Genomic DNA, 12,692 nt, shown 5'->3' with positions numbered 1-12,692 from the left:
ATTCTACAATAATGGTTTTATACAGAATTTGTCCTTGTGGGGCTGAGTTAGTTTCCTCAACACAGTGCTCTCCAGTTCCTTCCAAGTTAGGTAGTAATTTACGAAACCGTTGTTCCTGTGTGCTGTGTAGTATTTTGTTGTATGGATGTACTACAATTTCGCTATACATTCGTTTGTGGTTGGACATCTGGGCTGTTTCCATGTTCTTATGATGGTGAATAATGCTGCTATGAACATTGGTGTGCAAGTTTCCATTTGAGCCTCAGTTCTCATTTTCTTGGGATATATTCCAAGCAATGGAATAGCAGGGTCATATAGAATTTCTATGTTCAGCTTTTTGAGGAACTGCTAAACTGCCTTCCAAATCCCACCAACAGTGTATCAGATGTTTTGAAACAATATGCTGAAACAATTTGCTTGATAACATTGGTAGCTCAGTTGTTGTTGTTATGTGTTGTTGAGTCACCTGAAACTCATAGCAACCCTATGTACAACAACTCTGAAGCCTACCCTGTCCTGAGCCAGTCTCACTGACTCCAATACATCCACCCCCATTGCCCCAGTTACTGTGTCAGTCCATCTCGTCTGGGATCTTCCTCTTCTGCACGGTCCCCCTACCCTTCCTTCTCCAAGGATCAGTCCCTCCTGGCCACATGCCCAAAGTATGTGAAAGGGAGCTTCAAAATTCTAGCCTCCAAGGGGAAACTTGGTTTCACCCTCTCCAAGACAAATTTGATTTCTTGGCAGTCCACAGTATGCTCAAGACTCTTCTCCACACCACAACTCAAAGGCATCAATTCTTCTGTCATCCTTAGTCATTGTCCAGCCCTCTAATGCACAGCAAGTAATTGCAAAGACCATGGCTTGGATCAGGAACACCTAAGTCTCTAGACTGACATAATTAGCATTTTTACAATATCTCAAGCCAATATGACAAGTGTGTTCTTGTTGTTGTATGCTGTCTAGTCAGATCCAAGGCATAGCTGACCCTCTTCCAGGTTGTCAGAGGCATTTACTTGAACAAGGGGATTTTGTCCATCTTTCTCCCACAGAGCAACTGGCAGATCTGAACCACATGCCTTTGAGATTGCCACACAACTTCTTACCACTAGGCTACCAGTGCTCCTTTATGACAAGTGTGAGGAAGTGTGATTTAATCCAAGTATCTGAAATAATGCACATTTTAGGGCATTAGGACTTTAACTTTTTTTTATTTTTTATTTTAGGGACTTTAACTTTTAAAAAGAAATTACCTCTTTTGCTTAAAATTCTAGGTACTTTCATTGTTCATGCATTTCATGGGGACACTGATTGAATACTCCGAACTGATAAGTTGTAGAAAACTCTGGCAGAAAGAAAACAGATTTAACATTATTAAATCTAAATCTTTCCAAATTTACACAAAACCAAGGCCTTTTTTTTAAAAAAGAACTGTACAGGCTCATGAAAAGATTGGAAAAAGTCTAGATCATTTGATCCTTCAACATTGATCCTGAGTCTAGGAATGCATTAAGTCTGTTGTTACCACAAAAGCAGGAAAAATTCCCAATTTACTCCTAGATACCATTTACATATCTAGTTTAAGTGCAGTCTGTTGGTCACAATCAATAAAAAATCAACAAGGAAACTGAGTTTAGTGGCTGTGACAGTGAGATAAGGGGCCCTGGTGCCACATTGGGTAAGAACTTGGCTGTTAAGAAAAAGGTCAGTGGTTCAAAGCCACCAGCAGCTCCACAGGGGAAAGGTCCAAGGTTTATGTAAGGATTCCAGCCTAGAAAACACTACAAGCCAGTTTCGGTCTGTCCTGTGGGGTCTCTCTGAATTGTAACAAATTTGAAAGCTGTGTAACAAACAAAATGTTCATAGATATTAATTTTGTTCTAACTGCACAGAAGACGTTTTTTAATCAGGGAAACACATTTATTGCAAGATTGTCATGTAGAAGGACCCTGAAGCTGCAGTCCCCATGCCTGGTGGCCTCACAAGGTGGCCTAGAGAAACTGAGGGGGGGAAAAAAACCTCACAAGGCTCTTATGCCATAGATGAGGGACACTCAAAGGTGAATTTTGACGCTTACATGCAGGAGAAAATAGCCTCCACTTACTATTATTAACTCAGAGCCGTTTTAAGACCCCAGGTCTCAGTCCCTTCTGGAGCATATATACACCCCCCCAGCGTTGAGTCAATCTTTTCAGGGTTCTCTAGTAATATAATCAATCTTAGATTGCCTTCCAAGGCTTGATTTTTAGCCCAGGAGCCAAATTTCAGAAAGTCCTATTAGAGCAGAAACATAACAGTATTTCCCCTGTAATGGCTTAAAATAATCAGGCATTACTTCTTGAAGGTCTACAAGTCCAGACCTTGATTTAACTCATTCTTCATTTGTGGTCAGCCTGGATGACCTGCTGTCAATAGTGCCGTGCACTCCACAACCAGGTGGGACTCAGTCCTACCCCCCCTCCCCCCTTCACAGTCATTGGTATATGTCGGTTCTTAGTAAATGCCTTCTTACCTGTGAGGGTCATATTTCAGCACAGTGGTAGACAATATTCAGTGGTGAAGCTCAAGATTTTAACTGGTTAATTTTCATAAGTAGATGGCCAGTCTTTTCTTTAGTCTATCTTTAGTTAGAAAGCTCTTGGGAATCTGTTCACCATAGTTGACCCTGCTGGTGTTTGCAGTACTGATGAGATAGTGTTGTCATTACCTAATGATTCTGTAACAGAGAGACGCAAGTGGACCATTTTAACAAATGGAAATAGGCTCTCTTGTAGCTAAGAGGTCTGAGTGGGGCACTCTTTCTGTCAGTTCTCGAGGAAAATCCTTTTCCCCCCCAGCACCTGTAGGTCAGTGTTCCTTGGAGATCTCCATGTGTCTTGGTCTTCCCCTGAGAGGAGGAGCTTCCTGGGAGAGGGATCTGGGCCTGTGAGATGTGCTCTGCTCCTAGCTCTTCTGTCTTGGTGATATTGAGACACTCCACACACACTCTCTGCTCACTTCTGTCCCCTTTCACCTCTTCTACTGTGGACTCTGAAGAGTGCGGCATCAAAATAGAACAGATGAGGGGAAGAACTGTCTGCAAGAAATATATGATAAGGCATTATATGTATGACAACAATCTGGAACAAGGGCTGCATTGTAGGCTGGGGTGGAGGATGGTTGGGGAGGGAAGAAAACTTTCAACAATGACAAAATAATAAATATTATTTCAAAATTATTGGAGGAAGACCGTCAATAACCTGCATTATGCAGATGACTGACACAACTTTGCTTGCTGAAAGTGAGAAGGACTTGAAGCACTTATTGCAGAAGATCAAGGAATACAGCGTTCAATACAGGTTGAATCTCAACATCAAGAAAAACATCTCAACATTAAGAAAAATAAATTATTACCGCAGAACCATATACTGTATATAATGTATCATGAGCAATATGTGCTGCAGAAGGAAGGGAAGGTGGTCCTGGGCCCACTCCCAATGTCTGCAGGGCCTACAGCAAGGGGGTGAATGGAGGTCCACAGGCCATATCTCTAAACACACAAAGTACTGTTAGATGAAATTTGCTTTAGTCATCTGCCTTGACAAATATAATTTTACAACAATTTGTAGGTCAGGCTTGAATGTATCATTCTTATATTCCTTAGATATTCCTGTGTTGAGACTGTGGAGAGGACGGGACTCTGTTGCTGCCCTGGGAGAGACATTTCTACATCCGCATCCCAGTGGACATGGCCCAATGGATGAGAGACCGACTCTCCAACAAGATCACCAGGCACCACTGATGCGAGAAGCCCAGTGTTTAATCTCTAACACAGAACCGTTCTTGCAGTGGTGGAATCTGCTCAGCCTAGGGAAGACAAATGCCCAGGATAATAGGGCAGCTTCAATGTGCTCATCTCCAGGCATTTGCTATAATAAATCTCCTTGAGACTTTCTTCCTGATGTGAAGTCCCGTCGGCTGGCAGTCTCCATTAGGCTTAAGTAGGTAATGTTCAGAAGTATCTCAGAGGACAGGAAGGCTAAATTGCACATGGTTGCCAAAGAAACTCTCTAGTAAAATCACAAATACAGAAGACAGGATGGTGGACAGATTCTCTCTCAAGTTTTATTGTCTTTTATAACCTAAAATCAAGATAGGTGCATATCAGGGCTGTATTCTTTCTCCATTCCTAGTCAATCAGTATTCTGAACAAATTATCCAAGAAGCTGTACTTTATGAAGAAGAATGTAAGATCAGGAGTGGAGGAAATTTCATCAACAGCTTGCATTATGCCGATGACACAACTTTGCTTGCTGAAATTGAACAGGACTTGAAACACTTGTTGAAAATGATCAAAAACTATACTGTTCAGTACAGATTACATTTCAACATCAAGAAGACAAAAATCATCACCACCAGACCAATAGGCAAAGTGACCTTGTTGTTGTTCTTTCTATTGAGTTGCCTGCAACTCAAAGCAACTCTATGTACAATATCCCTAAACCTTACCTTATCCTGTGCCAATCTCACTGTCTCTGACACACCTACCCCAATTATCCTAGTCACTGAATATCCACCTCATAGAGGGTATTCCTCTCCTGCACTGTCCCTCTACCCTCCCAAGCATGATGTCCCTCACCAAGGTCCCTCCTTGCAACATATCCAAAGTATGTTAGACGGAGCCTAGGAATCCTTGCCTCCAAGGAGCATCCTGACTTCACTATCTCTACGATGAACCTGCTCATTTTCTTATCAGTCCATGGTATAGTTATAGTCAATACTCTACTCCAACATCACAGTTCAAAGGCATCAATTCTCCTTCTATCATCCCTAGTCATTGTCCAGCTCTCTGATGCATAGCAAGTGATTGCAAAGATTATGACCTGTATCAGTGATGCCTTAGTCTTCAGAGTGACATTGTTGTTCTTCATTACTTTAGAGAGGTCTCTAATAGCAGACTTTCCCATTGCAATATGTCTTTTTATTTCCTGGCTGCTGGTTCCAAGAGTGTTGACTGTGGAGCCAAGCAAATTAAAGCTGTGAACAATATCAATCCCTTCACCATCCATCCTGATGCAGCCACTTGGCCCAGCAGTGAGAATCTTTGTTTGCTTGATATTGAGCCTCAACCCATATTGAAGGCAGCATTCCTTGACCTTCTGCAGCAAGCACTTCAGGTCCTCCTCACTTTCAGCAAGCAGGGTTGTGTCATCTGCATAATGCAGGTTGTTTTGAATCTTCCTCCGACCCTGATGCCACACTTCTCCTTGTATAGCCCAGCCTCCTGGAAAATATGTTCTGCATATAGATTCAAAAGGCATGAAGATAGACTGCATCTCTGGCATACACCTTTCCCAATTTTGAACCATGCAGTGTTTCCTTGCTCTGTTCTGATGACGGCCTCCTGGTCCTAGTATAGGTTTCGCATTAGCACAATCAAATGTTCTGGGTTTGTTGTGATCCACACAGTCAAATGTCTTTGCATAATCAATGAAACACAAATAGACATTCCTCTGGTACTCCCTGCTTTCAGCCAAGATTCATCTAACATTAGCTATAATATCTCTACTACCTCCACCCCTTCTCAATCGAGCCTGCACTTCTGGCAGTTCTCTGTTGATGTGCTGTTCCAGTCATTTTTAGATTATCTTCAAGAGAATCTTGCTCAGTAATATTGCTTAATGATATTGCTCAGTAATTTCCACACTCTGTTGGATCACCTTCCTTTGGAATGGGAACTAATATAGATCTCTTCCAGTCACTTGGCCAAGTGATTGTTCTCTAGATTTCTTGACACAACTTGCTGAGCACATCTAGGTCAGCATCTATAGTTGAAATATGTCAATTGGTATACCATCAATTCTTGGGGCCATATTTTTTTGAACTTTTTCCTTCATCACCATAGGCTCTTGCTCATATGTTGTTTTGCAAAATTCTTCTGTGTCTGCCAATTCCTTTTGGTACAATGACTCTGTATACTCTTTCCATCTTCTTTTAATACTTCTTGGATCATTTAATATTCTTACCAAAGCATCCTTAAGTATTTCAACTCGAGGCTTGAATTTGTTCTTCAGTTCCTTGAGCTTAGGAAATGCTGAGCGAGTCCAGCCTTTTTGATTTTCTGACTCTAGCTCCTTGCACATTTCACTGTAACACTTTACTTTGTCTTCCTGCTCTGCCTTCTGAAATCTTTTGTTCAGCTCTTTAATATCTTGAATTCTGCCCTCTGCATTGGTTTCTTGGTGCTCTAGTGCACCCTATGTACAATAGAACACACTTAGACTAACAGGGCAACTGAGGTGGAGTTTTCAAGTATGGAAATACTAAGGAAGAGGAAGGGTTGTAAGCAGACACTAGTGATTAGAAGAACATGGAATGTGAGAACCATGAATTTAGGAAAATTAGATATTGTTAAGGAAAAAAATGGAATGCATAAATGTTGACATACTAGATATTTTCGAGATGAGATGGATTGGCATGGAGCATTTTGAGTCAGACGATCATATGATCTATTATTCCGGAGGTGAAAATGTGAAGAAAAATGAAGTTGATTTCATAGTTTAAAAAGTCATTTCTAGAGATATGTCTTGAAATACAATATTGTGAGCGACAAGATAATCTGTGAAAACTAGACCAGGTAACTAAGGAAAATGAAACGAAATCCACGGGAACCAAAATATGACCTTGAGTCTATTCCACCTGAACTTCAAAAGCATCTCAGGAACAGATTTGAGCTTTGAACACCAATGAGTGAAGACCAGATGAGTTGTGAGAGAATTTCAAGAATATCTAGGAAGAGTGCAAAAGGTCATTACAAAGGCAGAGGAAGAAAAGACCAAAATGGATGTCAGAAGAGACTTTGAATACTATACTAGCAATGTAACATTAAATGGACAGACAACAAGATTGAAGAGAAAAAAATTGTCAATTTTTTCATCTTGCTTGGATCCACAATCAATATCCATGGTAACAGCAGTCAAGAAATCAAAAGACATGTTACATTGGAAAATTCTGCTGTCAAGGACCTTTCCAAGGTGCCAAAGAGCAACAGTATTAGTTTAAAAACGAAAGTGCATCTTTTTTCAATTGCTTGCTATGTATCTAAAAGTTGGACAATGAAGAACGTGGTGCTGCATGGCAGGAAGCAGTATTATGGACACTGTACTTTAGGGGTATCACTGCTGTTTAGCTACACCATTCAGGACCCTTTAAGCTCAAGTGGAAGGCAGCAGGACAGCTCAAGCAGCTCAAGTGAGGCAGAGATGCCTGTCCTTGAAGGGAAAAACAGGCTTTCTGGTTTCCCATTCAGATATTTTAGGGGAATAAAGTGTTGTTTAGCATCACTGCTATTGGGCCCAAGGCCTTGTGGGCCTCAGACCAAGAAAGGAGCACAGATATACAAGTCCTTCACAAAACATTGCCATACTCTGGGTCACAATAGTTTTACAACAACCTAACATCTACTAAGAAAAGTCTCACACAACGTCCAGAAAGCAACAGTTATCATGAAAAATCAAAGTAAGCCTTCTCCTAAAAACAAACAAACAAACAAAAAAACAAAAAAACAGACCAAATAAAAAACCCAGAGAGAGAGAACCACAATAAATATGTTGATATTGAATTATTTGAATGGCTATAGAAGAAGATGCGAATGATGCACGAAACAATTAAGAAAGCAAATACACCAAGACAACAGTCCTGAAGAAATATGAGGAGCAACTTGAACAGCTGTGGAAGAAAATGCAAAAGATGGAAGAAAGATTTGATAGAATAGATAAAGAGGTACAAGAACTTAAAAAGTCATCACAAGGCAGAATAGATAGAGCCAACACAGTACTGGAAATAGCAAAAGCATGAAAATGCAATCCAGAATATTAAGATCAAAATGGAAGAAGTGTCTAATACACTGGTAGCACAAAAAAGTAGAACTGAAGAGATGGAACAGAAAGTCAGTGAGTTGGAAGACAAGAGTTCACTGAAAACATATCAGAAGGAAAAAAAATCAGAGATGAGATAAAAGAAAATGAAGAAAACAATAGAATCAGGTGGGATGACATAAAAAGGAATAACATATGTATGACCGAAATTCCAGAACAGGGAAGTGACAGGGAAATCACTGAGAAAATTGTAGAAGAAGTACTAGAAGAAAACTAGACCCAAGGAGAAAAACACCAAGACATATCATAGTCACATTCTCCAAAATAAAAGATAAGGATAAGATTCTAAAAACAGCATGAGAAAAACAAAGAGTCACCTACAATGGGGAAATAATTAGATTAAGTTCTGATTTCTCAGCAGAAACCATGAGAAGACAATAGGATGTCTACACAGAAAATTGAAAGAAAACAATTAACCGGCCAAGGATCTTACGTCTGGCAAAGCTCTCCATCAATTATAAAGGAGAAATTAGGTCCTTTGAAGGAAAGAAGGAGCTTAAAGAATTTGTGAAAACAAGACCAAAACAACCAAAAATATCAAGTGAGGTCCGACACATGGAGACACTAAAGGAAAACACATGGAAAAAACCAACCCATGGTAAAATAGCGAAAGTAAACCTGGCCTGACAATAATCACACTTAATGTGACTGGACTAAATGTACCAATTAAGAGAAAAATAATAGCATAATGGATTAAAAAAAAACACCACAAGCATATCAATATGTTGCCTACAAGAGACACCTCTAAAAAAAGGAAGAGAAAAACAGACTCAAAATTAAAAGCTAGGGGGAAAAAATATACCAAGCAAGTGGGAACCTAAAAAAAGCAGGAGTGGCAATACTAATCTCTGGTAAAATAGATTTCAGAATAAAAATCACCGTAAAAGATAAGGAAGGGCATTCCATACTTATTAAAGAAAGGCACAATAGATCAAGCAGTCATAACTTTGGTCAACATTTATGCACCAAATAATAGATTTACAAAACACCTAAAATAACATCTAACAGAATTGAAGAAAGAAATAGCACCAGAATAGTGGTAGGAGGTTTCAACACACCACTATCACCAAAGGATAGGTCAACTCAATAGAAACTCAACAAAGATGCAGAAGATCCAAACTATACAACCAGCTAACTCAAACTTGTGAGTGTATTCCAGGCACTGCACCCAACTGAAAACTAAATTCACCTGCTTCTCATGTGCACATGGTACATTCTCCAGAATCAATCACATGTTAGGACAAAAAGCAAGCCTCAACAAATTCAAAACCATTGAAATAATACAGAGTATCTTCTCAGACCCAAATGTCATAAAACTAGATGTTAACAACATGAGGGTAAAACTTACAAAACCACCCATATGGAAACTGAAAAACACTCTGCTAGAACGTGATTGGGTTATAAAGGAAACAAAGAATGAAATAAAAAAGGTCCTTGAAAGAAATAAAAATACGACATACCAAAATCTCTCTAGGATACAGCTAAGGCAGTTCAGAGGGCAGTTCATATGAATAGGCACACACATGAAAAAGGAAGAAGAAAAATCAATGATCTGACTCAACACCTAATCAAATAGAAAAAGAAAAACAATCTAATCCTACAGCCTCTAGAAGAAAATTTATAAGGCCAAAAGCTGAAATCAATGAGATAAAAAAAAAAAAAACCAAAACAGAAAAGCAATTTAAATAATCAATAAGACCAGGAGCTGTTTTTTCAAAAGAATCAATAAAATTGAGAAACCACTGGCAGACTTAACAAAAAAGGAGAAAAAAAAGAGATAATTTAATCAAGAAATGTTAAAGATGACATCACAACAGAACCAGATGAAATGAATCTATAATATCAGAATATTATGAAAAGCTATGCTCTGATAAATTTGAAAACCTAGAGGAAATGGAAAAAATTCTTTGAAACTCATGCCCTACCCAGATTGACAAGAACACATATAGAACACTTGAAAAAACTCATCACTAAAGAAGAAGTTGAAAAGGTCATAAAAAGACTTCCTCATAAGAGAAGTCTTAGATCAGATGGCTTCGCAGCTGAATTCTACCAGACATTCAGAGAGGATCTATCACCAATTCTACTGAAACTATTTCAAAAAATGGGAAAAAAAAGAACACTCCCAAAGTCATTCTATAAAGCAAGCATAATCCTAATTAAAAAACCAAGCAAAGATATCACTAAGGGGGAAAAGAGACAGACCAATATCTCTCATGAATAAAGATGGAAAAATCCTTAACAAAATTCTAGCATTTTCCTTACAGACAGGGACCAGACAAGGATTCCCCGTGTCACCACTTCTATTCAATATTGTACAGGAAGTGCTTGCTAGGGCAATGTGACAAAAGAAGGAAATAAAAAGCATCGAGATCAGCAAAGAGACGGTTAAACAATCACTATATGCAGATGGCATGATAATGTACACAGAAAACCCCAAGGACTCAACAAAAAAAGCTGTTAGAGCTAGTAGACCAATTTAGAAGAGTGTCAGGATATAAGATCAGTATATAAAAAAAAAATTAGTTGTTTTCCTTTACAGTAACAAAGAGAACTCAGAGAAGGAAACCAAGAAAGCAATATCATTTACAATAGCCAACTATAAATTGAGGTACTTGAGAGTAAACCTATCTAGAGATACAAAAGATCTATACAAAGAAAACTACAGAACGTTTATGCAAGACACAATAAAAGACCAAAAGAAATGAAAAAAAAATGTGCCCTGCTCATAGGTAGGAAGACACAATATTCTGAAAATGGCAACCCTACCAAAATTAATCCATGTGTTCAACACAATCCCAATACAAACGCCAAATTAATTTCTCAGGGAGATCAAAAAAGAAATTGGCAAGTTTATTTGGAGAGCAAAGAGACCCCAAATATGCAAAACACTTCTGAGAGAGAAAAATAAAGTAGAAGGCATAGCACTCCCTGACTTCAAAACCTACTATACAGCAATAGTAACCAAAGAGCATAATGCCAGGCATGTAGACCAATGGAACAGAATTGAGAACCCAGAAATAGACCCAGCTATCTATGGTCAACTGATATTCAACAAAGAAATCAAACCTATCAAATGGGGAAATGACAACCTCTTCAACAAATGGTGCTGGTAAAACTGAACTGCTACCTGCAGAAAGCTGAGACAAGATCCAAACCTCACACCATACACAAAAATCAATCAAGGTGCATCAGAGACCTGGGTGTAAAGCCCAAAACCATAAAGTTCATAAGAGACAAGCTGGGATCAACCTTATAAGGCCTAGTTTACAGTATAAAAAGATGGCCAAATACAGACAGAAATGCTCAATCTGCAGAGGAAAAAAACTGATGAATGGGACCTTTTAAAGATTGAATTCCTGTGCGTATCAAAACCTTTTTCCAACAGGGTGAAAAGAAAACCTACCAACTGGGAACAAACATTTGGCAATACCATCTTAGACAAGAGTCTCATAACGGAAGTTTACAGAATACTCTTGGCTCTCCACAAGAAAAAGACTGATGACCTAATTATAAAATGGGCAAAAGACATGGAAAGAATTTTCACAGAGGAATATATTTGAATGGCCAACAGACACATGAAGAAATGCTCAAAATCACTAGCAATGAGAGAGATGCAAATCAAAACCACAATGAGATGCCATCTCACTCCAGTGGCAGTGGCAAAGTTTAACAAGACAGCAAGTTATAAATGTTGGAGAGGATGTGGAGAGATAGGAATTCTTATACCTTGTTCGTGGGATTGTAAAGTGGTACAGGCATTCTGGAATGCAGTTTGACACTTTTTTCAAAAGCTGAACATATAACCCTGCTATTCCATGGGTTGGAATATACCCTGAGAAAATGAGAACTGAGGCTCAGACAGAGACTAATGCTCATAGCATCATTATTCACCATTGCAAGAACATGGAAACAGCCCAGATGTCTGACCACAAACAAATGGATTAAGAAACTGTGATACATTCATACAATGGAATGCTATGCAGCACCCGGGGGCAATGATTTTGTAAATTACTACCTGACTTGGGAGAGACTGAAGAGCATTATGATGAGTGCACTAATTTAATCCCATAAGGACAAATACTGCACAAAACCATTATTGTAGAATGAGTATGAGAATCCAAGGGGGAGGGTAGAAGCAGAGAGTTGAGGGTAGGTGAGGGAGGGGAGGTTAACAATAGGGTTGCACAATTTGATAGGTCGGTTGGGTGAAGAAAATGGCAAAAATCCAGTGTAAAAAACGATGTATCCAAAATTTGTAAATATATAAGTTTAGATGAATGGGACCAAATCCCTATGCACATCCTAAAACTTCTCCAACAGGGTAAAAAAGGAAGCCACAGACTGGGAAAAAGTATTTGGTAATGACCTTTCAGATAAGGGACTTATATCTAGAATTTATAAAATACCATTTATCTGATATCATGGTCAAGGGCCTGAGGGTCACTCCATTTTCATACTGTTGTTGTTGTTGTTGTTATGTGCCGTCGAGTTGTCTGCGATTCATAGTGACCCCATGTACAACAGCCCTAAACCGTGCTCTATCCCGTGCCAATCTCATTGCCTCTGACACACCCATCCCGAGTGCCCCGGTCACTGAATCAATCCACCTAATAGAGGGTCTTCCCCTCCTGTGCTGTCCCTCTACTCTACCCAGCATGATGTCCCTCTCTAAAGACCTGTCTCTCCTTACAACATGTCCAAAGTATGTCAGATGAAGCCCCAGAATCCTTGCCTCCAAGGAGCAGCCTGGTTTAATCCTCTCTACGATGAATC

The 12,692-nt window shown here is 39.3% G+C and overlaps 1 pseudogene; it reads left to right on the top strand.

Moving 5' to 3' along the window:
* Positions 1 to 7,094: 7,094 nt before the first annotated feature.
* Positions 7,095 to 12,692, top strand: part of LOC102857345 — an 11,335-nt pseudogene continuing 5,737 nt past the window's right edge.

Source organism: Elephantulus edwardii, unplaced genomic scaffold (genome assembly GCF_000299155.1).
Source record: "Elephantulus edwardii isolate Elephantulus edwardi_28Jun2011 unplaced genomic scaffold, EleEdw1.0 scaffold00218, whole genome shotgun sequence".
In the NCBI taxonomy this organism is placed as follows: domain Eukaryota; kingdom Metazoa; phylum Chordata; class Mammalia; order Macroscelidea; family Macroscelididae; genus Elephantulus; species Elephantulus edwardii.
This window is presented reverse-complemented; position numbering and strand designations above follow the sequence as displayed.